This window comes from Dermacentor albipictus, chromosome 1, assembly GCF_038994185.2.
Source record: "Dermacentor albipictus isolate Rhodes 1998 colony chromosome 1, USDA_Dalb.pri_finalv2, whole genome shotgun sequence".
In the NCBI taxonomy this organism is placed as follows: domain Eukaryota; kingdom Metazoa; phylum Arthropoda; class Arachnida; order Ixodida; family Ixodidae; genus Dermacentor; species Dermacentor albipictus.
In genome coordinates, this window is record NC_091821.1 from 466,364,274 (window position 1) to 466,391,492 (window position 27,219).

General features: G+C 47.5%; 1 long non-coding RNA gene across 1 annotated transcript; it reads left to right on the plus strand.

Moving 5' to 3' along the window:
- Positions 1-15,772: 15,772 nt before the first annotated feature.
- Positions 15,773-24,132, plus strand: LOC139059397 (uncharacterized). Its single transcript, XR_011514137.1, has 3 exons — positions 15,773-16,123; positions 22,895-22,994; positions 23,920-24,132. It is a non-coding gene; the product is annotated as an uncharacterized lncRNA (long non-coding RNA).
- Positions 24,133-27,219: the final 3,087 nt, after the last annotated feature.

Here is a 27,219-nt window from a genome sequence, read left to right on the forward strand (position 1 = left end):
CCTAGCACCCTCTCTCGGAGGGCGTTCGCACGACCCTGCCTAACTGAATGGACCCCGCAGCTGAAAAATCGAATATCTACAAAAAGCGCAGTTCTCAATTGGAATTTGGTTAGCGTATGAAAAAAAAAAAAAACTATGTGGAAGCATCTTTGGAAAGTTTCACCACTGTAGCGATGAAGTTCGAGGTCCTTGAGAAGGCTTACCACTTAAACGGGACCCAATGAAATAAATAACCAAACTGGCCCACGCTCCTAGAGTTCTATTATCACAGAGCTCAAACTTTCCGCAGATATACGGGGTATTTTTTTACGCATCAAACCAATTGTAATGCATAACGGCACTTCATTGTTCAGATTAGACATTTTAACCGCGGTGACCATTGAGTTAAGATAGCGTCGAGCGGAGGCCAACCGAGTGAGACTGAGTGCTAGGCGTCACGCGCGCATCATGTCCCGCATTTCTGGTGCAGATGACACCGGACGGAAGAACGGAAGGTTACTCTCCTTCCGGCGAATTTGGGCTTCTTGTTAGAAAAGCACAAAGCAATGCTCTTCCTCGGAGTGCCGCTGCCGTCTGTAGCAGTGACCTTGCCTGAAGATGTGTACGATGGCAGGACCGAGAGCTTAGAACGTCAGCCGCTCTTGCCTCGTGCGCAGACTGCGGTAAATGTGGCTTCGGTTACGTGGCTGCCGACGCCCCCATAGAACCCTATAGCATTCGTTGTCATCCCAGTTAGTAGAAGTGCTAGCGGAGAAGCATTAGTATTTGTGACGATGAGAAGTGAGACTCGATCAGTGCAGGGAGGATATTTTTGATGCGGTAATTATGCAGCCTGTGTCTGTGCAGTGCCATCCTCTACTTGATTGTTTTGACTCGAGGCGCAGGAACATACGATGACATGTTCTCGCTTATCAGTACAGAGGGCAGTTTTCTATTGTTGCTTGTCACCTGAACGGTGAAGCATAAGTAAGTCTTTAAAGCCGTGTGAAGCGCTGTGTTTAATTTTTCAACGCAATAAAATTTGCTCCCCAGTTCATCGTCTCGTCGCTGCTTTAGTCATATAAGATTTAGCAGCGTTTATAAAGTCGTATGGCGTTCTCGATTTCTTGTTGCGTTTGTATTTCCGCTAGTTTCACGTATATGGTGCGGCAGACAATTTTAACTGTCCCACATTCAGCGACATGATTAAAGTGGAGGGTGACTAATTTCATGTTGAGTAGGTGCCTACACGCATTTTCATTTGAACTATTGTCCCTCTTCTTTTCTTCTGGTCTGTTCGACACCCGCAGTAATCGGCTTGGGCTTTCTCGCTCACCTTCAGTTATAGCCATAACGGCGACCTACTCTCCTGAGTTGACCATGTTTTACATGAGGACCTGCTCCGATTCTCCCCACCCCATGAAAACGCGCATAGTATTTGCAGACAAGTACGACTCTGCTTTTCCGGAATTACTCATCGGCGAAGTAAGAGAGGTTAGTTGCGACATTTCTATACCGCAAAGATAGCTGTGTCCCATAATGCTTTATGGTTCGCCCGCCACTGAATGTGGGCGCTTCACGAATTTAAAAGAAAGGGTAATGGGCAACGCTGGAACTTATGGTGAAGCTGCGTACATGAGCAAGGCAATCGCTGGGGCCACAGCCGCACGCAGGATCATTTTATACTATCGCGATTCGCTCAGTAGGTGCACTTATGCGTCGCAATACTGCCGAGCTTCGCTTATTTCTCAACGGAATTCTGCGACGGAGGGAGGCGCAGCGCGCGACGAAGCGCGTCCGATACGAGTACCTACACGGTGTTGCACGTCCTCGCCTGCTCGGTAGTACATACACATCGTGACAAAAACCAACGGTGCATCGCGCGCCAGCAAATGCGGCGTGATAGAAACAACGCGATTAGTCGAAACCGCCGAGGCGTTTCGGTCGCACGCTGCTAGACAGGCGCGCAGCAGCAGCACCGGCGGAGAGAGGGCAACGCTGCGGAGAAACAATTACCGTTACGAATCACTCCGGACCGCGCTGCGTAAGCCGATCCGTCTTCATGTACCGCCTGCAGCGGACAACCGGACGGCGCGAAAAAAAAAAGAAAAATGTGGAAGGGTAGGAGGTTGGAGGTGACGGGAAAAGGTGAGCGACTGCGCGGAGCTGGAAATATGACGGCGCGCCTGCAGGGGAAGGCCTGTCAGCCGCGCCTAATCAATGGACGCCGACACGGTGGGGGGGGCGCCGCCATGATGGATTCGCCCGCAGTGGCTCTGACTCGAAGGCGGCCTTAACCAGGGTCGAACCGAGGGAGGCCGTTGTGAGCAGGAGTTGCGGCGGCGTCATCACTAACGCGGGAAACAGTAGCACCAACAGTGCGCTGGGTACTGCGGGGTCCTCGAAACCAGCGTGGGTTACGCGCGTCATTCCAAAGTTGCCCTTTTTTGCCGCGAGACTGCGCCGCTGAGGCGGCGTCGCTGTATAGACGCGAGAACCCCGCACGTGCGTGCCCCCCCACGGTGGTCCGTCGGTGCTGACCCCTGGCCCGCGCCCCAGAAATTAAGCTAAGTGCGTCGTCGAAGCCGTTTCTCCCGCATTTACGCGCAGGAGATTGGCCCACCCGGCGAAACTACGCGGGCCCCGATAGTTGGCTTTCGGGGCGACGGAAAGGGGCCGCGAGGTGTGGGAGACGGACCGAAATCCATTAGGCGGCGCGCGAACGCTCAGTCATTCGCAGGTGTCAATTTGGGCCGTGATTTGTAGCGCCGTGGTCAGGGCGCTCAGCAAACGCGTCGGTTTCTTTCTCCGTCCTGCCTTTATGTTCTCTCTTTCTTTAACTGCCGTTTTCACTAAAAGGTTTGCCTCTGGGCGCTGGAAAACGAAAAGGCTCTTTTGTACATTTCCCTTTTTTTAGAAAGTGCGAAGCAATAAGGTACTGGCTGCAGTTTTCTTCTGAGCAGCCGCCGTTGAGGCCATAGTTGGGACTCGCATGTAAAACTTCGTTCGTACGCTCCCGTAGCATTTACATACTCAACTTGCACTGCAGATAACAGCTATTAATAAAGGTGCATCCTTCGAGGTACCGTGAAACTATTTGGCGATATTATACAAACGTACTGAGCTGTTAGGGTTGGCCCTTCTGACCATTAGGTGTCGCATTTAAGCACTCCGCGGAAATGGTGTAAGTTACTGTAAGGTTTTAAAAATGCACATCGCTACCTAGAGTTACTGTATATGCTCCCCTTGGGAGCAGATTTGCACGTCTGATTGAAAACGCGCACTCGCACCCCTATTCGCCAAATCTGGTCACATGTCGCAAAAGCACGTCGTTGAGGGAAAGCCAACTTCACGGCTGCGCCTGCACTGCCTCCCGCCGCGCCACCGCCTTTACTAGCCTCTGCCACGCCAATGTTAGATGTGTCGTGTTCGCGTGTTGTTTAGTGCAGTTTCCTGAAGTCTCCTGATGCCTTGCATGTAGTTACATCTATCATTATTTCATATTCTAACGTTCCATTTTCTAGCGCGGCCTCTGGCTTGTTGGCTCGCAGAGTCAATTATGAAATGCCACGGCGGGTATTGCATTGCATGAGACAATGTGTAAATGTCGGGATGCAGAAAGCACTTCTTGGATACAAAACATTCATTCTATAGCAACCGGGCTTTAAGCAGCAGAAGTTTGTAATTAGGCGTTTTGTCTAATTACATAGTCAGTTCTACTAGTGAAAGTGAACAAGGCAGCGCCATATCTGTGACACACGAATCTGAGGATCGAAAAACTTGCTAATGACCGGAGTTTCCTCTCATCCACTGTGTTATACGTCTCTCTGGCAAACTGTTAAACTGTCAAACTGTTAAACTGTTAAACTGTTAAACTGTTAAACTGTTAAACTGTTAAACTGTCTCTCTTGGCAAACATGTGCCCCTTGGCAAACATTTGTCGGCTATTCAATATGACCCTTTACTTATTCCGGCCTAACGGTACGCTCCAGAATGCACGAGCCTACTCACGTCTCGCACGAAATATGGTCATATAGAGTAAGTCTAACTAGCAACATTTTTTCGATGAGCATAGGCTATAACATTAAGGACATGTATACAGCTCCTCTCGCGCTACTTACCAGTTGGCTGGCGGCTGCAAGAACTGTACCGGAAAATCATAAGAATGTGCGCTTGTGAATATATATATATATATATATATATATATATATATATATATATATATATATATATATATATATATATATAGGAAGATTCACCTTATAGATGTATCAGGGCAGCATCATACAGTCTGTGCAGTCCGTTATAGTTCATCTAACTGCGCCGCATAAAAGTTTGAAGCTGTTTCCCGCGTCTATTACGCCACAGCTACGTCGATCTGCGCAAATTCCCACTTAGCTTGCGTAATTTATAAAGCACGAAGCACATATAATTTTCAGTACTTGCTTTATCCGCAATCGTTGTTTGCTCAAGTTACGTATTTTATCTTTCAAAGTACTGTGTATTAAAAGGACTCACATTATCTAGAGTAGTGTCTGTTTGAGTTTTGCTATATTTAAAAAAAAATGTTGCTGCCGATAGTGACCCACAAGGAATATTTATATAATTAATTTGATCTAAGTTGGTTCTTCCTTTTCTAGTTTCCTTTTTTTTATTTGATGTGAAAGTCATCTTACCGTGCACTCGGCCGCTGAGGCGAGCTGTCTCCTGCACTCCTGCTTTACATGGATGCGTCGGTCGGCGAGATGGCGGACTTGCGCCCAACTCTGCTCCCATATAGGGAGCGTATAAAGTTATTCCCCCGCTGACGATCGCAGCACGCCACTCCCCTGAGTTTTCAGCCGCCCCTGACCAAGTGACGCGAGTTTACCATATGACGCCAGTAGGACGAATGATCCCATTGGCTGCCAAGGGCGTGTCATGGATAATTTTTCGAACTTTACAGGGCACAAATGTTGTTTGTAATAGTCGGAATGTTAGTTAATTTGTTTCCATAAGAGAGAAAGTAACAAAACGAATGCACAAGGAAATTTTATCACATCATTCAAGCACTTCCTGCACACAACGAGTGTAGTCTGCTCGTGTACGGACATGCTTCGTGTTGATGCGAGCTGCAGGGCCTGTGTTTGTCTCGATCTGTCTTTTCGCGAGCACCATGGTTCGCCCTTGTGTTGTGGGCAGCGGACGTAGTGGTCGGCGACATGTCAAGCTGCGACATCGTGTCCTTCTGCAAGGCAAACATTCGAGCGGCGTGGCTGTAGCGCTGGCTGTCGGTATCCGATCGGCACCAGCATCTACGCGTTTGCGGCCGTCACTTCACGCCGAAGGACTGGGCCGCTCTCGTCACTGGTGGAACGAAAGCGTGAGCAGCAAAGCGTAGTGCCGCGCAAGACGGGCTGTGTGAAGGCGATGACTAGGATATGGCGCCAGAGTAGCGCGCGTCACCTCTATGGAAACAAAATGCTGCATGAGCAGAGGTCTGTCTGCAGGCACGTACCCAGGATTTTTTTTCGGGGGGGGGGCCACCACCTCCATCATCATCATCATCATCATCATCATCATCATCATCATCATCATCATCATCATCAGCCGGTTTTATTTCCACTGCAGGACGAAGGCCTCTCCCTGCGATCTCCAATTACCCCTGTCCTGCGCCAACCGATTCCAACTAGCGCCCACGAATTTCCTAATTTCATCGCTCCACCTAATGTTTCGTCGTCCTCGATTGCGTTTCCCTTCTGTTGGTACCCATTCTGTAACCCTAATGGTCCAACGGTTATCTAACCAGCGCATTACATGACCTGCCCAGCTACATTTTTTCCTCTTGATGTCAATGAGAATATCGTCTATACCCGTTCGCTCTCTGATCCAAACCGCTCTCTTTCTCTCTCTTAACGTTATGCCTAGCAATCTTCGTTCGATCGCTCTTTGCGCGGTCCTTACCTTCCTCTCAAGTCTCTGCCCCATATGTCAGCACTGGCAAAATTCACTGATTGCACACCTTACTTTTTAATAATAATGGTAAGCGTCCAGTCAGGAGCTGGCAATGTCTGCCGTATGCGATCCAACCTATTTTTATTCTTCTGAGAATTTCCTTCTCATGACCAGGGTTCCCTGTGATTAATTGACCTAGGTAAACGTATTCCTTCACAGTCTCTAGTGGCCAACTGGCTATCCTGATCTCTTGTTTCTTTGCCCGGCTATTTATCTTTATCTTCATCTTCTGCATATTAATATTCAACCCCACTCTTACACTCTCTCTGTTAGGTCTCCAATCATTTGTTGTAACTCGTCTGCATTGTTGTTCAATAGAACAATGCCATCGGCAAACCGAAGGTTGCTGAGATATCTGCCGTTGATCTTTCCTCCCAAGCCTTTCCAGTTTAATAGCTTGAATTCTTCTAAGCACGCAGTGAATAGCTTTGGAGAAATTGTCTCCCTGTCTGACCCTTTTCTCTATAGGTATCTCCCTGCTTTTCTTGTGTAGAATTAAGGTAGCTGTAGAACCTCTGTAGATATTCTTACGCGAAGGACGAGTCAGTAAGACGAGAAACTATTTACAGAATATATTTACAACAACGGTTGCAGCGCTGACCGGTTAGATTCACAGCGCGAGCCCAGTTCGTTCTTCCTCCTCTTTTCTGGGGTGATGGCGCCTACGCGCCTCGTTTAAACAAACAAATACCACATGCATGCAGCAATATTTTCCAAGCTTTTTACGTAAGCGTTCTGTACTCCTTGATAACGTAGTGCCTCTATGATTGCTGGTATCTCTACTGAATCAAATGCATTTTCGTAATCTATATAAGCCACATAGAGAGGCTTATTGTACTCTGCAGATTTCGCGATAACCTGATTGATGACATGGATGTGATCCATTGTAAAGTATCTCTTCCTGAAGCCAGCCTGTTCCCTTGGTTGTCAAAAATCTAGTGTTGCCCTTATTCTATTGGATATTATTTTGGTAAATATTTTATAAAATACTAGGAGCAAGCTAATGGTCCCATAATTTTTTCAATTATTTAACGTCTCCTCTTTTGTGGATTAGTATAATGTCTGCATTCTTCCAGTTTTCTGGGACATTTGCAGTCGATAGACACTTCCTATAAAGATCCGCCAGTTTTCCAAGCAATATGTCTTCTCCATCTTTGATTAAATCAACTGTTATTCCACCTTCTCCTCCCGCTCTTCATCGTTTCATGTCTTGCAGGGCCCTTCTGACCTCATCGCTAGTTGTAGGAGAGTTTCTGTATCCTGTTCACTACTGTTTCTAATTGAAGTATCGTGACTCCTCTGGTTACTGTATACAGGTCCGCTTAGAATTTTTCCCCTGCTTTTACTGTATCTTCGAGATTGCTGATAATATTATCCTTCTTATCTTTTAGTCCATACATCATGGTTTGTCCTATGCCAGGTTTCTTTTCTAATGATTTCAGGCTGCGTTCATTTCTTACTGCTTCTTCAGTCTTTCTCATGTTATAGTTTCGAATATCAGTTATTTTCGCCTTGTTGATCAGTTTTGACAGTTCCGCGAATTGCGTAACGCTGTGCGGCCGCCAGTCCCATACAACCGCGTAGAGCGCAGGACTCTGCAATTCTAGACGTACAGCGCTCACCGCGAAAGGTTAGAAAAACACCCACATAAGCACAGCAGAGAAGTGGCTACGTGAGGCGGTTCCACCGATAACTGTAGAAGCGTCATTCAAAACAAGTAATTGTTCTCCACTTCCGGCGTCGTTTTCCCTACTTCCTTTTTAAATAAAAAGATGTTGATCCATAAATATTCTCATAAACAATGGTTAACGTTTTTATTATTCGCTTTTGCTTGCAGTTTGGTTGTTGCCTTGACTCTCTCCCTTAGTAGATCGCTTAATTTCTCAACTCCTTGCGATTTTTGTTTCCAGTTGTCAATTTTGCACGAAAAGTGCTATACAATTAGGGAAAAACAGACGAGGTAATGGGCGACAGCCATCTTGCTTATGGGTTTAAGGGTTATTGCAGGGTTTCATGATGGACGCTCTTTCACATTATTTTATTTCCCACCTTATCTAACCCATATCACGTGTATATGGTTTCGGGCATCTGCCAGCGTCGCGGCGAGCTGTAACTCAAGGAAATAATGAAGCAAAGGGAAAAGTTAAACGCAACTGACGTTTTCTCCGGCCGCAACTCGTTCCATGAGAGTACAGACCAGCTTAGTAACAGCCGCATCCCTCTCCTGGCCCCAGGATCAGCCTAGACAAAGAAGGTTGAACTAATAAAAGCAACAGCTATGCGCGTGACGGTTGAATAGATGCTGACAACTGAACGCGTCTCGAGTTAATCGCGCGGACGCAGAATCTATGAGAAAACTGTCCTTCACATTACAAGAGAGGCCGATAACTACCACCATCTAAAAGGAGTGAAAAAGGCAGCGTAATGCTGACCGATGAACAGCTGCCAAGTCTCAACATTGATCTGGCGGCGCTTTAGGAATGTGTGAGGAGTGGTGGCGTGGGTGCACATGGGGAGGGGGGGGGGGGTATGCCACTTGATTTCGGGGGGGGCCCGGGCCCCCCCGGCCCCCCCCCCCCCTGGGTACGTGCCTGTCTGTCTGCGACGGCTGCTGCGAATCGCACCCACGCGTCACCCACGCTTTGCCTCTCGCGATCTTCCGATTAGCGAGGCTTCACTCCGGCTGGAAGGTGCCACACGAGACAAATTGTCCGCGCCAGCCGTGAAATATAGCGTGAAATAAAAGCGCCTGAATTTCTGATTTGGGAGTATCGTAATCGTCGGTGAATTTTTTATGGGAGTTTGTTTCTTAAAGTATGTGCCTTATTACTTGCATAAAGGTTTCGTGACCTCACAGACGTGCGATAAGCAGCAGCCCGTTGGTATCGATATACTATTTGCGGATGAGGGAGAGGAGGAAGACGAAGTGATTCTCGTAGGGACCACTGTTCCTTCGCGCTGCAGTATTTTCGGCTTTTTCCCGTGTATTACTGGGTGACGCCGTTCCCATTGCCACGGCAATGGAAGTGGAGTCGGCAGAATGCCGCCGCGACGTGACTGCTTCGGCAGGTACCGGCCCGAGGAAGAGAAATTGCCCACCGAGTCAAGCTGACAGCGAGGACACTGCGCTGTACTCCTGCTCAAGTGATGACGCCTCAGATGACGAAGTCTTCGAAAGAGTGGTACATCGCAAGGCCAAGAGAAGAAACATCAGCGGACGGTCTTCGTCAAGTAAGTCTACCGTCATGCCACAGCGAAGGCCGTCTGCGCACACTATTCTTTTTGTGCCGGACACACCCGCCGACAACCTCAACCGCCTTAATAGACAAGCGATTTCCGTTTCTCTGGAGGCTCTTGTCCCAGGAGAAATCAAGGATATCAGAAGTAATACTCGAAAGAACGTCCTGGCTATTGATGTCCATAACCAAAGCACAATCAATGCTTTGATGGCAGTAAAGCTCCTGGGCAGCATCAACGTCCACTACCTCATTCCGCAGCACAACGAAACCACGGCTGGTGTGGTTTATGATATTGACACATCGATTAGCGACAGCGACCTGCCAATTTTAATCAAACCTGCCACAGATGTTGTTGCCTTACTACAAGCTCGGCGCCTCGGCAAGTCGACCTGTGTAAGGCTCGTGTTTAAAGGTGACTGTCTACCGTCACATGTAAAGGTCGGACACTTTCGGCATGTGGTACGACCTTTCGTACCCAAACCACTTATGTGCAGAAGGTGTCAAAGAATTGGACATGTGAGCGCTGTCTGCCGAAATACAGCGACATGCCCACGATGTTCCAAACAACACGACACGGACACCTGCAGTGCAACAGAGCTCAAGTGCCCTAATTGTCAAGGCCCACACGTCGCATCCTCAAAAGACTGTCCACGCCTAAAGAAAGAGCAGAAAATCTTGCAAAAAATGGCCAGAGACGGATCATCACACAGAGATGCTTCTGCAGCGATAAGGCGACACCACTCTCGGAAACGAAAGTCTACGACATCCTCTTTCGGTTCAAGGGAAAAGTCTCGTCCGGCAACGCCACCTCCTGTTCCATCTGTTTCCAGTAACAGCACGAATGTCAACGATAAAAGCGGCCCTGCTATTCCTGCTTCATCAAGTGAGGTGTGGCCAGCACTGCCGAAGACATGCCACGCGCCAGAGCCACAGCACATGACTCGCCACTTAACGTCAAATGTCACTTCAGTTGACCAAGTGCGAGACAAGGATTCACAAGTGATTGCTATGCTCAAATCCCTCACGAATGTCATGCGTCTACTACTGACAAACATGGACACTCCGGCTGCTCGTAGCGCACTGCAAGTGCTGGACGCGCTGACTCCAGTACTTGAAAGCATCGCATAGCATCATGGCCCGCCACTCGCTGCCCTTCCACAAGGAAGTCAAGAAAGCATCTTTACTGCAGTGGAATGCCCGTGGTCTCAAATCGAGAATTTCAGATTTCAGACACTACGTTTTCGAAAACCGATTTCCCATACTTGTGATTTGCGAACCGAACGTGCAGAATGTTATACGCATTTCTGGCTATGAGGCATTCATGTCCTCTACCTGTGGTGATGTAAGCAAGGTAATTGTATATATTAGATGTGAATTGACATACGTGTTGCACCCAGTCCCGCCGCACAACGACAACCAGTACGTTTGTTTAATTGTGAAAACGAACAAGTTTACGTTCACACTCGTTGCTGTTTACCTTGCTCCTTCACGCGGATTCGACTCTAAACGACTGCACGACGTGCTATCAGCGACACCCCACCCTACGATTCTCACCGGATATTTTAATGCTCACCATCCGCTTTGGGGGAGCTTGAAGATGGACTCCAGGGGAAGGAGACTAGCATCCTTTGCCACACAGCACGACCTTCACTGCCTCAATGATGGTAGCCCAACATATTTACGTGGGCTTACATACAGCAGCTGCCTAGACTTGACCCTGGTTTCTCGGCGTCTTGAAGGAAACGTGCAATGGTTTCCAGACATCGAATCCCGTGGAAGCGACCACATTCCGACGTACCTGAAGTTCAAGGGACTATTTAAATGCCCCTCCACGACACTCTGGAGAATTGACTGGCGTTTCGGCGTTTCGGTCGCACATGGAGGAAGTATGTCAGCAAGGGAACCATTCAAGTTTGGAAAACGAAATTCAAAAACCCATGCAAGATACTACGCGTTCTTTTCAGCCTTTCCCGAAATACGAAGAATTTGAAGCCGAACTGCAGCGACTACGAGCAGTTCGCCGGCGGGCTGAAAGAAGATACAGGAGAACCAAATCCATCCATGATCTCAGAGAGGCAAGGCGGATGCAAAAGAAGATTCAACGCCGCATTGATGCACTTCAATCTCAAAGATGGAAACGTTTCTGCGACTCATTGGATCCACGTCAGCGATTATCTCAGATATGGAGAACTGTGCGTGGTCTTCGTGTATCACCGCAACAGCGTGTACCTTTTAAGTCCCTCGCTTTGCAACAAGGTCGCAGCGAAATAGACGTTGCCGAAGAATTTTGCTCAAGACTTGCCAGCTCGCAGCCTCAACGCGCCCTTACACCACGTGCCACTCCTGTGCCACGGGACTCCCGCATGGATGTAATGTTTTCGGTGGAGGAGCTTGAAGCGGCACTAGCGACTTGCAGGCGCACTTCGTCACCTGGGCCAGACGGCGTTACCTATGCGGCGCTCGCCAATCTTGGGCAGAATGCACGCCTCATGCTGCTAAACCTTTACAACGAGTCTTGGCGCAACGGTTTGGTTCCACGTGAATGGAAATGCAGCCGCTTGGTTCCACTTCTCAAACCTGGTAAATCACCGTTAAACTTGTCATCGTACCGCCCCATCGCTCTGGCCAGCTGCATAGGGAAAATAATGGAACGAATGATTTTGACGCGCCTGGAATGGTACCTGGAAAGTTACAACGTGTACCCAGATGCTATGGCTGGCTTCCGGTGTGGGCGCTCATCCATAGATAATGTCATCGATTTGGTCGCGTATGTTCAACATCAAAAACGGATGAAACGACTCACTGCGGCATTATTCCTTGACATAAAAGGCGCCTATGACAATGTAGCACATTATGCCATTATAGAGGCTCTGATTAAAGCAGGAATCGGTGGCCGCACTTTTCAGTGGCTGTGCTGTTATTTGACTGACAGGCATTTCTTCGTGATGACCGAGGAAGGCGCCACGACTCAACACCAACCGTTCTGTGGAGTACCGCAAGGCGGAGTATTGAGCCCGACGCTATTCAACCTAGTGCTCGTTGGCCTAGTCAGATGCTTGCCCAACACAGTTCAAGTATCAATCTATGCCGACGACATCTGCATTTGGGCGTCTGCTGTAACACGACTGCAGGTACGAGCACGGCTACAAAAGGCAGCTACCTTAACATCACTGTACTTGCGAAAACAGAACTTAGAGCTGTCTTCAGAGAAATGCTGCCTTGTTACTTTCACTCGGAAGGCAATGAAGCGTTATTCTCTAAGTGTCAACGGACAAGCAGTTGCAAATGCGCGTAAACACCACTTTTTAGAGGTAATTATTGACCGCGACCTATCATGGAGCCCGCACGTTTCGTACCTAAAGAAGAGGTTGCTGACAATAATACATCTCCTCAAGTTTCTCGGCGGAAAGTCATGGGGTACATCGGTGCGATCAATGCTGCAGCTTTATAATGCCTTGTTCCTCGTCTTCGCAAGATACAGCCTCCCTGTGCTTGGAAACACCTGCAAAACAAACCTGCGTGTACTCCAGGGGCTACAAGCTCAAGCCCTATAGGGACGTGTCTCGGCCTTCCGAGGTGTGCGTCTACAGCGGCAACGATTGTCATAGCTCGAGATCACCCAATAACAACGTACTTGGTAACCGACGCTCTCAGAGCGCATATTCGCCACGTTGCCCGACTACCTTCTCACCACCTTGCCGCTCTACCCGCAGAAAGGCCACACGCAGCTATCAGTCGTATGATTGTTGCCAATCGCACCTCATTGCCAATGAACTACATGCTTGCAGCAAGACCATCCACACCTTTATGGTGCCTGCACAGGCCTGAAGTACGCCTCACCATCCCAGGAATCACTAAAAAGGCTTGCCGTCGTTTGCCCCTGAAGCAGGCCACATTACAACTTATACATGAGGTGCACAGCGGCCGCGTACACGTTTACATCGATGGCTCAGTCACATCTGCAAGTTCAGCTGCTGCTGTGGTGATACCAACAAGATCCATCGAAATACAGCTAAAAACGTCGCATGTATCATCGACGACAGCTGCTGAACTGGTAGCCTTGCGTGCGGCTCTCAATTTCATTCAGGAGGAACCACCGCATGCATGGTCAGTCTTCTGTGATTCCAAGGCAGCCCTACAGAGTGTACTCTCAGCACTGCGCCATGGATCACATGAACAGCTCGTCGCAGAGATCAGAGAAGTACACCATCGCATAGTTGACGAAGGACACGATATCATATATCAGTGGTTGCCTAGTCACTGGGGCATACACGGCAATGATCGAGCAGACGCAGCTGCCCGATCTGCCCATGACGGCGTCAGGTGCGTTGCCATTCCTCTTTCGAGAGCCGACGCAGCGAAAAAACTTGCCGTACTGGCAAACGACCTGACATTAGCTCAGTGGAATTCATCCGATTTCACAAGTGCACGACTTCATACCCTGGACCCTACTTTACAACTCCGTATTCCGCCCGAGCTTCCACGACGCGACTGTACCCTTCTAGTTCGTCTATGGCTTGGAGTAGCATTTTCAAATGCGTACTCCTTTCTTATCGGAATGTCCGACAACCCACTTTGTGACTTCTGCGGGTGCAATGAAACAATCGCGCACCTTCTTTGTGAGTGCTCTCGTTTCAACCCGCATAGAGCAGTCCTCTCAGCCACCCTAGACAAACTGGACAAGCGCCCACTGTCAGAAAACAAGATCCTTGGACACTGGCCTACGCGAACATCAGCGCGATCGGCTATGAAGGCGCTGCTGCGGTATTTAAAAGACACTGGACTTTCTGACAGATTGTGACTTCACTGTGTGACTCAGGATTGTACGGTGCACTGCATCACAGTAGGAACGCCTTTGCGGGCTGCGTGACAGTGCCCACAGAAACAGTTTGTGCGTACGGGCGTGTGTGTGTGTAGTTTCTTTTTTTTTTAATCCTTCTCCCTCTCACCTATCCCTTCCCCTTTCCCCTCCCCCAGTACAGGGTAGCCAACCGGAGATAATCTCTGGTTAACCTCCCTGTCTTTCCTTTGCCTTTCTCTCTCTCTCTCTCTCTTGCGGATGAGGTGTAAGTTTCCTTTGAGCAACATCACGCAGGCCGGTTTTAAGGCAGTTGATTTTTTTTTTCGATAACGATAATATATCAGCCAGTTTATGCGTCCGACTTACGATAGCCGCCTCCAAACTAACGTGTTTAAAAACGGCAATCTTTTAATCAGCTGCGGCGTTTCGCTGTCATAAAGGCCGCACGGCTTCCATCGTTAGTTAATTGCCGCGTCTGGCCGCGTAATCACGCGTTGCTAAAAAAAAAAAAATGTGCTGGCTAGCACGAAAATTCATCGCTGGAACCGAACACACTCTTCTTCTAGTAGAAAGTGGATTAAGTTAAATATTAAAGCCTGTGAGGCTGTAACATCGTGCTATTCAGGACTGACCAACAGGTTAAGGAACACAACGTTTCATCTCGCAGCTGCGACCCCTTCTGAAGGGAAGAAAAGCGCCTAACAGACGACATGCAAGCGCTCCGATGATGTAATGTGAGCGAAGGGCGGCTACTCTCGTCACACCTGCGCATAACGATTCTGCGGCGCCGCTTGACTGCACTCGTGTAGTACTGAAAGCCGCGCGCTCCCGCGTTCGATCACGCCCGAAAAGATCACGATATTACATCACGCGATCACCAGCGTATTTGGATTTCGCCCCTATAGAAATGCAGAAGCCGTGGGCAAGTATCGAACCCGCGACCTCCGTGCTCAGAAGCGTGACGCCACGGGCATGCTTAAACCACCACAGCGGGTTTCTACTCTACACGTGCGATTTCACGTTACAGCTAACTTTATCTTGTAACTATGTATGCCCGTCAACTTCTTCGTGTAAAGAAAGCCCGAGCACCATCTGCTGATCAATTCTTTCCTACGAGGAGGAAAAGCTCCGCGCGAGAGAAGAAAATTTCAAGCTTTCATTTCGTTGCAAGCAAGCATTCTATTCCTTAAAAGTTATATCTAGAGCGAAGCACTATTTGCCTCATTCCAGGCAATTTGCAGTAGGTAGTTAGGTAGGTTTCCGTCTCGTCTCGTTTTACAGCCCTCCAACAAAAAAGTAATTAGAGGCACAAGGTGGCATCGGACGTTTGGCTTCCTGCACAGCAGCCCAATGCTCTAAACATTACGCCGGGATCACAAGCATACCAAATTCTCTCGTGCAAAAGCCCCTGTTTAGGACGTTGAGGAAGGCAGGCGGACAGACGGTGCTCGGAAAGTTCCTGAAGTATCTTACGATTGCGAATAGCGTGATAATGATTTAAACTTTATCTGCTGCGAGAAATTGAGCCCGCGACATGTATATCTAGACAATCATATCCGATCATATATCATATCAGAGGTGCCACACATGGATTTCACGGAGCCGCCGCTTGATGGCGCTGCGAGTTTAGTTGGAAGCGCAAGAGAGGAATCGAGTTGCGTGCAAATCTCATTCGTGATGCGCTTTGGTGGTGGCTTCAATATTACATTGCTTCAATATTACAGGGAGTTTTAGAATTTTTTTTTTTAGTGGGCACGGCGGAGGCACCGAGACCATGCGTCTCACGAATCCCTTCTTGTTTATTGTGCAGGCCGTCCTTTTCACTTTTTCACCTGTACCGGCCGAGGAACTGAACACCGACAATCAACCAAATGCCACTACGACTGCGCATCAAGTTGCCGGGTTTGACACATCGATTCATGGTGCCGACGATTGTCTATGGAGCCTGCGCGTTTGGAGAGCTACGCCAGACGTTCACGTGACACCAACGTCATCTACGTCTCCTACATGGGTGTACTTAAAGGACTGCAGTGCACGGATCACGACCAGTGGGCACGGCGGAGGCACCGAGACCATGCGTCTCACGAATCCCTTCTTGTTTATTGTGCAGGTGAGGCAGGACCATTTGGTTCATTCTTACCGTAGCAACAACGTATGCCTCTTGCTTCTGCCGTGCCCACGGTCCATTTTTGATCTTACATTGATGATGTATCACTGTTTTGTTAATCTGTTACCATGTTGTGGGGACATTGAATCTAATCCGGGTCCTTCTACTGATGACATTCTTAAAATCATACTCGACGACATACGAGACCTCAAGCAAACAACGAACAGTAAACTTAAAGAGTCTACTGACAAATTGAACGCCATTGACATGAAATTGGATAACTTAGCTTCAACGGTCACCAAATATACGAGTAAAGTTGATGCCTTGCAAGAGACAGTCGACAGCTTACTTTTGAAGATTGACGACCTCGAGAACCGAAGCAGACGCGGTAACCTCATCATTTTTGGAGTAAAGGAAGCAAAAGGGGAGGATATTGCCTCTCTTGAGCGGACAGTATCGAAAAATATCCTTGACGACCTGTTGAAGCTGCCCAACGTGGGCATTGAACGAATCCATAGAATCGGTAAGCCAACAAATAATAAGTGTCGTCCAGTTATTCTCAAGCTTGTTGATGGGAGAGACAAACTTAGGATTTTGAAAAGCTGTGCTAAATTGCGAGATACAGAATTCAGTATTTCGGAGGACTTTTCGCCTAGGGTACAGTCTATCCGCAAGAAGCTATGGGCAAGTACCAAAGTAAACAGGTCCAAAGGGGATAAAGTCATCCTTGTTTTCGACAAGGTTAGAATTAATGGGACCCTTTACTTTTGGAATGAGGCGCGGAACGAACTTGTTCAGTCTACTAGCCAATGACCACGCTCTTGGGATGATTGCACCCAACAATGCAATCCAAACAACCCCCCTCCTCAGCCGACAGTTCCTCACAAACGAAGAGCTTTATCCTTAATGAATGTCAACGCTAGAAGCATTGTAAATAAAAGCGACGATCTAGAAGGTTTACTCATTGCTTACGATCCTGACATCACCGTGGTAACAGAGACTTGGCTTCACGATAGCATAGATGATGCAGATGTTGTACCTGTCACGCATGAAATCATCCGTTATGATCGCTGTTCAAGAGGGGGAGGTGTGGCACTTCTGATAAAGAAAGGCACTCAGTATACGCTGGTCCCACACCATAAGCAGATTGAAATGGTGTGGATAGCTGCCAAACTTTCCGGCCAAAACGCACTTATCGGAGCTGTCTATAGGCCACCCAATGCTGATATTTCTATGCTGGAGGCACTACACGACTTTCTATACGACAACAAAAAGCGCTACAGTTGCGTTATAATGAGTGGCGACTTCAACATGCCTAATATAGACTGGGACTTGATGTGTGCTACTTCAACATGCCATCACGCGGATCTGTTGCTAGACATCGCATATGCGTTCGATCTACACCAGGTAGTGCATACCCCAACGCGCCAGACTGCCGTATCAAGTTCGATTCTCGACCTCGTCTTCATATCCGAAAATGTCAGTCAACTAGGTTATACTGTTGATATAGTGCCCGGTATATCGGACCATTTCTCTGTCCTTTTTAAAAGCCAACTGTGGCGTAAAGCTGAGCGCAACAAGCCAAGGACCTACTATGATTTTAATAATGCAGACGATGTCAGCATATTAGATTTCTTAGAACTAGACTATGATTTCTTTTTACAGTGCCACAGAAACTTTACAACTGTTAATAGTTTGTGGCAGCACTTCAAATGTTCGGTGCGTCATTGCATGAACAAATATATCCCGAAAAAACATAATAGCAAACGTCGAAGCCCCTGGATAACGCGCGAAATCATTCATATAAAGCGGCGCGTAAAACGATTATCGTCTAAAAACCAGAGAGATAGCGGCACCTTGGCTGAGCTGCGATCGGACTTGCGTTCGAAAATAAAATCGTCCAGATTCACTTTTTTTAACGTCAAAATGCACAACTTTCTTTCCAGCGATCCGAGAAAGTTTTGGCTTCACTTGACGCAAAAGAAGGAACCAGTTAACAAATTGAAAATACACGATAAGGACGTCATTGACCCAACTTGTATAGCAACGGCATACAACGACTATTTTTCGTCCGTTTTTCTGCGCAGTGCCGATAACAATATAGATTTCAGCCACGCAACTATGTATGAACTTCCAGAGCTAATAATCACAGAAGGTATTTTTTCAGCATTGCTTAGCTTAGACATTAGGAAATCTTCGGGACCCGACGAAATCCCCAATGCATTTTTGTTTAGATACGCGGAGTGGTGTGCCAAGTATCTTTATGTTATTTTTAGCAAAAGTTTGGAGAAAGGAGAAGTTCCTTCCGACTGGAAAATAGGCAAAATTGTACCAATACACAAGACTGGCGATAAGCTCACAGTAACTAACTATCGCCCGGTGTCATTGTTGTGCACAGCTAGCAAAGTACTAGAACATTTCCTTTTCAAACATTTAAGCAGCTTCCTAGAAGGCAACAATTTCTTCATGAACAGTCAACACGGATTCAGGCGTGGCCTTTCAACAGTGACACAGTTACTCCATATTACTAATGATTTGTTTGCAGTTCTTGATAACAGTGGCCAGGTCGACATAATCTTTCTAGACTTTGAAAAAGCCTTTGACCGCGTGTCGCATTCTAAAATGATATTAAAACTAAAGCATCTCTTTAGAAATGAGCGTATTCTGAGGTGGCTCGACTCTTACCTAACGCATCGCCAACAATATGTTCAAATAGGTGACTCTAAATCATCAATGCTTCCAGTACTTTCAGGCGTACCTCAAGGGTCCGTCCTTGGACCATTACTTTTTCTTATTTATCTGAATGATCTCTCACTTGACACTGCTGTACAATGCCGATTTTTTGCGGATGACTGTGTTGTTTATCATGCCATTCAAACTAAAGATGATCAATTACTCTTAAGTAATTCTCTAACCTCAATTGCTAATTGGTGCCAGACCTGGAAAATGAGCCTAAATATCCCTAAGTGCTCCCAAATGACCGTAACAAAAAAGAAGAGTCCACTATCGCATGCATACAAAATTAACGACGTTGGCGTTACTCTTGTTGATACGTTTAAATATCTGGGCATTGAAATATCTCGCGATTTAAGATGGAGTGCGCACATTAAAAAGATAGTTTCCACAGCCTCAAAAAGACTATGGTTACTGCGGCAACGTCTGAAGCACTGTACAAGCAAGACGAAATTAGTTGGTTATACTTCACTGGTGCGTCCTCTACTTGAATATGGTGATGTCGTTTGGGACCCACACACTAAAACTGATACAGATAGGCTGGAAAAAGTACAAAAAAAGGCACTCAGGTTTATTTTTAATGCCTACGGAAGACTAGTATCACTATCTGATCTCCGTTCAAGGTCTGGCCTTCCAACACTGGAAGAACGCCGTAAGCTACACCGTCTGAAGATGCTTTACACGATAGTGAACGGCCAAACTAAAATGAATTTTGAGGAATACTTACAATTTAACACGTGTAGAAGTACCCGCGGAAAGCACGAACTTACCCTTATTGTACCCCAGGCTAGAACTATCGCTTATCAATTTTCATTTTTTCCTAGAACGATAAGAGAATGGAACAGGCTTCCACAAGAGGTAACGCACAAACGTACTGTTGACTCTTTCTTATCGGCTATTTCTCAGTTGTGAGCGAAGCACGCAATTCCTTTCGTACCGAATTTTTATTCAACTCATGTCATTAGTTTCAGAGATATTGTTCTGCGCAGTAGCGTACAAGTATGATCTGTGAAGCACTGTGTGTGTGTGAGCTTGCTGTGTTCGAATTTTATTTTGACTTTTTTGCTTGTACAGTATCCCTTTGTATTTTCTATGTACCACTCCTGCTTTGGCTGCTAAAAAGCAGCTGGCAGTATTTTCAAATAAAATAAATAAATAAATAAATAAATAGCGCTTGCAACCAAACGTAAACGCATTACGTACGCAACGAAATGGTGTCGTCCTCACTGCACATGCTCCAAACATTACTGTGATTCTGTGGTTTACGTATACGCTATGATAACGCATGTTATTTGGCGAAATTAACCTTCGCAATGTTTACAGACGCTAACAAATAGCGTTGTCGAACATGGCGGCACCCATGACTCCCGCTTCAGCGTGAATTCTTCGATGGCTGTGCTCTGACTCGCGCTGATCGTCAGTAACGTATTGAACTTAGCTTTCGTTTCCTTTAAACTCACCTGAAACGTTGGTGATGTTACCACATAGCGCGCCCAATTTCTGAGATCGTTTGGCGATTCCGGCGCCCGTAAGCGTAATGAGACGCGCCTGCATAGCAACGACAGGATGGTTGCTAACGAACTGTCTTGGCTTGGATGCGTTAGGCACGAAGCAGCAGAGGGCGCCCTGTATTATAACGTCTTCCTTACGTCTGCGTTCCCGTACGGTAAACTAAATGTAAACTTACGTATACACACTGTAACGTCCCGCAAAGGTGATTACGTTTAAGATAAGTAAAGTGACAAATGCTACTCTAAATATCCTTGATAGACCTTGATTGGGAAGAATTGGGGATAAAAGTTGATGGAGAATACCTTAGTAACTTGAGATTCGCTGATGATATTGCCTTGCTTAGTAACTCAGGGGACCAATTGCAATGCATGCTCACTGACCTGGAGAGGCAAAGCAGAAGAGTGGGTCTAAAAATTAATCTGCAGAAAACTAAAGTAATGTTTAACAGTCTCGGAAGACAGCAGCAATTTACAATAGGCAGCGAGGCACTGGAAATCGTAAGGGAATACATCTACTTAGGGCAGGTAGTGACGGCGGATCCGGATCATGAGACGGAAATAATCAGAAGAATAAGAATGGGCTGGGGTGCGTTTGGCAGGCATTCTCAGATCATGAACAGCAGGTTGCCATTATCCCTCAAGAGAAAGGTATATAATAGCTGTGTCTTACCAGTACTCACCTACGGGGCAGAAACCTGGAGGCTTACGAAAAGGGTTCTACTCAAATTGAGGACGACGCAACGAGCTATGGAAAGAAGAATGATAGGTGTAACGTTAAGGGATAAGAAAAGAGCAGATTGGGTTAGGGAACAAACACGAGTTAATGACATCTTAGTTGAAATCAAGAAAAAGAAATGGGCATGGGCAGGACATGTAATGAGGAGGGAAGATAACCGATGGTCATTAAGGGTTACGGAATGGATTCCAAGGGAAGGGAAGCGTAGCAGAGGGCGGCAGAAAGTTAGGTGGGCGGATGAGATTAAGAAGTTTGCAGGGACGACATGGCCACAATTAGTACATGACCGGGGTTGTTGGAGAAGTATGGGAGAGGCCTTTGCCCTGCAGTGGGCGTAACCAGGCTGATGATGATGATTAGAGCATATGAGAGCTGGAAGGGGATTACATCAGCTGCTGCATGCATGGCGAGAGAGAGAGAGAGGGGGGGGGAAGCCAGGGAAGTTAACCAAACGTGAGTTTCCGGTTATTGGCTACTCAGCACTATAGGGTTGGGGATATAGGGTTTGGAAATAAGGCAAAGAGAGGGAGAGATAGAGAGATAAAAAGAACAGGAACGGGTAACAGAAAAGGCGTTCCAATCACCGGCGTTCACACCGGCCGGTCGATCGAAAGAAGCGTAGTAGAGTTTGCACGACCTTCTGATGCGATGTCGCAAAATTGTTTCTTGCTACGAGTCTGGTCGTCCAACTGGTTCAGCATGGCGGAAAGTGATTGTCTCTGCACGTTGTACTGCGGGCACTGGCATAGAACAGGACGAATTGTTTCCTGGTCGCCGCAATCGCCACATGCCGCGGTGTCAGCCATCCCCATGCGGAACGGGTGCGTGGTGAGCTGACCGCAGCGGACTATCGGAACAGCGACACCCCCCTGGACAGGGATACCACTCTAATCTAAAAGATAATTATTTTTCCTTTAAACGAACTGGTGCATCTCCACATTGCTTTTTCCCAGTTTTACTCTGCCAGACATTTCGACACGTAGAAAAAGTTTCTTCTCTTCATTATGTCAACAATAAGATAAGCCTCGTTAATATTCACCTATCTGGAATGCGATATAATCACGCACTGAAAGGCAGTAAGCACTACCCACCAACTACAAATTTCCGTCGTATTACGGGTGCCGTTGTTGCATACGCACATTATGACATGACACCCTTTGCACTATGTCATTGTTGAATTTATTGGTATTGTGTTATTTTTCCAAGTGTGCACTTAATTCGCCTCTATCCTTCCAGAAAATCAATATGATTGTTTCAGACCAAGAACTAAAATATTACTTGCCGGTCAGGTTGTATGTATTTCTACCTCTGGGACAGGCTGACATGATACTTTCTGAGCGATGGAAAAGTACTATTGCGGGAAAGGATCGTAACTCGTGCAGGAAAGAAGGTTACTCACCTTTATCCAACCTTTACCTAATTAATTGCTAACATGTGAACGCGTCTACTGTATACATGTCATTTGCCAGAGGCTAGGATTGCTTAACTACCAAAGTAAATAGTAATTGCTTCACTGCCATTTTGGCATCGCACAGAAGCTGATTGATTTCAAACAGTACTTCGAAACTCTTCTCTCGTTCCAAGACTCTTGGGCTGGAGGCAATCCAATTTGCTTCCTTCTTGCACTCATCTCATGGTTGGACCTGCTCTTCTTTTTTTCCCCTAAAGTTGTGCTGAAGCAGCCCAGGACCTCTGTAACGCTGACTTGGAGGTTGCTTCTACGTTACTTCCTTCTGCGCAACATAAAAGAAAATATCTTTGTTCATTGAAGCACTAATTTTGCAATTTTTGCAGCGACCCGGACAATTTCTACTTCCAAGATGGCGGGGCCTGAATAGCTGACTTCTTGATGGCCCGGATGAAAAAGCAAATGAATGCACATGTGCACACACAGGTACGTGGAGGTAGTTACGCATGAGAAGCTGCATTGTGTATCCCTAGGCGCTTGTACGCTGCAACCTACTTCATGCGTTGATCAACTGGAAAGCCTGCATGATAAATAACATTGCTTATTTCAGTTATGCTAAAACGTTCTCTATCTGTGCGGAGTTTTGATCACAGGGCTCAAACTGCGTTAGCATCGAGTGAGCTTGTGCTTTGCAGCGGTCGTTGCCTAAAGATAGTGGTGCCCCCAGCAAATTGCAGCAGCCATAAAGTCTGAAGTCATGCACTTACGTTCGTCATCTTATTCCGCTAGCTGAAATATCAGAACGCTTGCATTAAATTTCAACATTCTTACAGTTTAGTGCTAAGGATTAGTGACTTAGAGAGATGCAGTCATCGCAGTACAGTACTACACAAGTAGACTAACATTTCTCGGAAAAGGACTACAGCAGGGCTATAGATGCAGCTGTACGTAAACTTGTGTGCTTACGTTGTCATTTTGCTGGCGCATATATGAAAACAGCAAATGTAGCTACTGCACAGTTAAAACGAATAATTGCCCAATTCAATATCTCGACAGCCAGAAAAGGGCGGTTTGACGAATGACTTTACAGCAGCTGCATTGCGCTGGCTTTATGGTGAAAAAGAAAAATGAAAAATGAAATTTGTGTACGGAGCTTGTTAAATGTTAACAAGACCCCGCGCGTTAAGACGCAGCTTTTCAAAAACATTACGGGGCCCTCTGCTTTAGAATTTCCCGTAACTTTAAGTGCTGCTTTGAATCTTTGAACGCTATCAGAAATTTTCCTACCTGTTCATCACTCCAGTCTGGCGACTTGTTGAAGAGACTGCGTTAAGCGAAGGCAGGTGCGGCAGGTTAAACGTGCAGCTTGGCAATGCTCCTTACCGATTTTTTTCTTTTGTTTTTCATGCAGGTCGAGCACCTCTACAACGAACACCTCTACAACAAAATGACTTGCATAACGAAGAAATAATTCTGGCCCGGCTCTGTTTTGAGCTTCGTGGTGCGCGACTTTTACAACGAAGTGACCTGTATAACGAATGATTTCGGAGGCTCCGAGCATTTCGTTATAAAAGCTTTATACACTACTGCACTCGACAACACGAAGACGTGGTGCGAAATACCGATGCCTCCCGTAGCAGCACGACAGTGCCACACGTCCCGTTACCACATCTCGGTGACACCGCCGCACACACCGGTAGTCCTCGCCTGAAGTCCGCCAAGTTCCCGCACGTGGCGAACAGGCGTGAACCCCCTGCAGCTACCGCACGTCTCCGAGCAAGCCAGGACAGAAACGACGACGCAGGGGCCAGCAAGTCTCGAGCAGTTTTCTAAGTCGACTCGCAGCAGATGACCTTGGCGCGGCCTTGACGGCGTCTTCTCGCCCCGGGGCTCCCCCCGCGCAGAGAGAAAGATGCTCTCGGAAAGCCACGCAGAGGCCGCGAGGTTCCCGGCGGTGTCCGACGGGCGCGTCGGCGGACGAGCGGCTATAATCCTCCGGCAACCGGCCGCCGCCGTCGCAGCTAAGCCGCGTCCGTGGAAGAACAGTCGCGCCGTTACCGCAGTGGGACGCCGAGTGAGTGCACCTCTCGCGCGAGAAGCCATCGGAAGGGCGCAGGCATGCGGCCGGGACAGGCGAGCCGTCCGTGCCTCCTCTCCCCTAACTTGTCACTGTTCTCGCCTCTGTCGTGTTTCGTGCCTCGACGCCGCTGCTCGTTCGGGAGGGGGAACAACAGCGGCAACCTGTTTCGCCGAAGCATCGGAGATTCCGTTTCTCTCGCTGTGTGGCCAGCAGGTTGGCGCTGCTACATCGGCTGGCAGATGCTGGAAATTGCCAGTATAGCCGTCTGGGCCGGCGGCGCATGGAGTTTTACGCCGTGGATCGCAGTCAAACACGCCTATAGTACTCCGAAACACAATTGACGCCCTTTGGGGTGTTTCTCTGTGCCACAAAAATTATCGCCATCTATCTTGATAGCGTGTTCGCTCCTGAAGGGTACACGCTCGCTACTTTCCAGTCAACAATGCTATGTCATGTTGATAACGCAGATTCGTGACCTGGAAGTACCTGGCGCGCAGTGCCAAAGGTAAGGCACGCAAGATAGATGGCGATTATTGTTGTGGGACAAAGGTACGTGCTTAAACATGTAAACTGCTTTTAGAGTGAATAAACGATTGTCGCAGTAGGTACGTTTTTTTTTTCTTGTGCCTAAAAGGAGTGCCTTTCCCGGCCTTGGGGGTGCTATTTTGGACGCATTTAGGTTCCACCTTACCGTCAAATTCGTCATCTTGTCCGTTGTGATCGGCTCACAGGGCAGCTACGCCCTTTCAGTTACCGAAGGCACATAAACATATGTGCGGGTGAATAGAAGCTATTTTCCTTTTTATTGCACTCGGAGACATTATGCTTGTGGTTGGACTTGTAAGGACTAAAATACATTAGACTGCCGAAACAGAGCTGGCGATATCTTGTAACCCAACCTATTTGCCTGCGTATTATATCTTATTTATCGACGCACCTCACTGAAAGTGTGAATCATTAAGTCCACTATATCCTTTGGGTAGTTGATAATTGTACACGCGCTTAAAAGCGTTCACCAATACGGTTTAAGCTTAAAAAATAAGATACCTTCCATAGAAAGCGACAGTTGTTTGCTTGGTAGCAGCACTCTCCTTCAGTCCAAAACACATTCTCGACAACAGCGTTAAAATTTCTATACGAAGGTGCGTGCTTCATTCTTGCGAATGGAGCGTTTGCTCTTGACCTAGGCAGTTTCACGCCAACAACAAAGAACCTGGCCTTGTGGTCAAGCGGCTAAGGCGGATGCTTCTGAACCCCGAGCACCGAGCTCAAATGTTGCCTTCGCCTGGTGACTTTCCAACGAATGGAGGTGCAATGCTCTAGTACTTAGAGGTCATGCAGTGAAGCATGGGCAACCTCGCAGGGTGAACAATAACCCGAATACCTTCCCTAAGGCGTTCATGACAAGCTTACCTTCCAAACCCATGAACACTTTCTTAGCAAACACGCGTCAGTCGATGAGCTTGCGGTCATGAAGAAACGCGGAGATATTGCGTCAGCAGTGCAGGCGCTGTCTGAGCGAACGCAAAGCACAGCCAGGCCATAATAGTTCAAGCGGCCGTATTGTGTTTTTGTTTGGCTACGGGAAAGGAAAAACGGGCGTGCATTGCTCTGGGACTTCATTAAAACTATATGTACAACTGAACGTATGACTCTCCGTTACGAATGCACCACCATCTTTGAGGCGCTCACAATGCAGCTGCACGCGAGTTTGTTTTTAAAGCGACGCTTTCTTTGCCTTTTCCTTCGACTTTCCCACTGCTGCTGCTGCTGTGGCTGCTGCTGTCCGGCGCACCGCGTCGGCGAGTAGTTCAGAGTAAAGTCCTTAGAATGGCTTTTGCCTTTATGAGCTTTTAAAGCTCATAAACGGACTTTAGTTCAGAGCGTGTATATACACGGAAGGAGCATGGCAGAGAAGAAAAGAGACCCGAGGAATTCTTCTGCACCGCACTGCGTCGAGTGGGCACAATGCCCTCTGGAGCTGCCGGGTCATCGCCACTTTAGCAGCTTGACAGCTGTAGTTATGCGTGACCCCTCGCAAGCGCTTACCTAGTGTTCCTGTATATGCTACATACAGGAACACTACGCTTACCCTTCTACCTACGTGCAAGGCCAGAGGGAAGCTAGATAGGATGGAAGAGAGGAAGGAGAGGATGGGTAGAACCGACGCAGTCGCGAAACGAGTGAATGCAGCCTTGCCACTCTTCGCTCCCACTTCCTATACAAATACAAAGGGCGGGAGGGGGGGGGGGGGGGGATAGGGAAAAGGTGATCTGAGAAGGCAGGGAAACGCTGGATCAATTTAAGTTTATGGTATGGCGTGGTGCGTTTCTGCTATTTCCGAAAAATATAGCCATCCAAATATGTCTAGCGGACAACTTACGCAGGGCGTGCATAAGCAGAGTCGCATTTATTAAAGCGCACCACAGGGTGTAGGCGACAAAACGGAAGCGGTCACACGTCAAATCAACACTTTTTTTTGCCCGTCGCGACAGCTTTGCGGCTATGGCATTGCTCGAGGTCGTGCATTTGACCGAGACAGCCAGATTTCGATGGGGGCGAAATGAAAGACGCTTGCACACTTTGATTTAGGGACATGGTAAAGAACACCACGGTGCCAAAATTTATCCG